The following is a 992-nucleotide window of genomic DNA, read 5'->3' on the forward strand; positions in this document are numbered from 1 at the left end:
CTTCTGGAGCTTCCCTTAGAAACTTCCTCTTCAGCTCTTAGATGTCATCATTTCTTCTATTTGCCCTGCTGCTCTGCTATTAAGAATAAGTTTCAGAGTCTTTTCTGGATCCCACTTTGATCTTTTCTTTATTTCCTGTCTTTTTAATGATTAGCTTTCTTCATGTATTTTTAATTGATTTTAATCTTCAATTATCTCAATCTTTGAATTGTTCTAGTAAATTTAATTTTCTTTCTTTTTTTAATAGAAAAAGTTTATATTTAACATTATCTAGCTGAATTCAGTTTAGATGCTCCAATTGTGTTGGCAACATCTAAAGGGTCGTAGTCAGGAGCCAGTCGAACATATGACTTCTTTTCGCCATCAGGCCTGATCAACGTGTTGACCAGGGCTACGTCAATGTCATAAAGTTTCTTCACAGCCTGTTTGATCTGGTGCTTGTGGGTCTTAACGTCCACAATGAGCACAAGTGTGTTGTTATCTTCCATCTTCTTCATGGCAGACTCCAGGGTCAAGGGGAACTTGATGACATATGGTCCAGCTTGTGTCTCCTGGAGCCCTCCTCCGAGGGTATTTGGGCTGCCTTCCTAGCCTCAGGGGCTTGGGCCGCTGGAAGGTCAGTAATGTTCAGATCTTTTTCTGTGTGTGGCTGTGAACACCTTTCAGCTCAGCCTTTCTGGCCTTTAACGCCTTTGCTTTGGCTTCTGTTTTGGAGTGAGGCAGAGGTTTCCTCCTTTGTCTTTGGTGCCATTGTACACCAGTAAAATTTCTAACGCATCCCTTAATTTTTGTACAGAAAGCAGGGCTTCTTGGTTCATTCTAGTTTTACCTTCTGTTGAAACTTTGTCTCTCCATTCTAGAAATACTGGATCAGAATCCATTGAACAAGCGCCTTATCATGCATTATCACCTATCTGTAGTGGGTGTGATTAGGTGCTTTTGAGTTGGTATCAGCTCACAGCTACCCTATGTACAACAGAATGAAACACCAC

At 41.0% G+C, this 992-nt stretch overlaps 1 pseudogene; it reads right to left on the reverse strand.

Annotated features, from left to right (window-relative positions):
* Positions 1-266: 266 nt before the first annotated feature.
* On the reverse strand, positions 267-751 carry LOC101653541 (annotated as a pseudogene).
* Between the last annotated feature and the right edge of the window lie 241 nt (positions 752-992).

The sequence above is a fragment of the Echinops telfairi genome, unplaced genomic scaffold, assembly GCF_000313985.2.
Source record: "Echinops telfairi isolate 266 unplaced genomic scaffold, ASM31398v2 ScPeMD7_3;HRSCAF=10, whole genome shotgun sequence".
Taxonomy (NCBI): domain Eukaryota; kingdom Metazoa; phylum Chordata; class Mammalia; order Afrosoricida; family Tenrecidae; genus Echinops; species Echinops telfairi.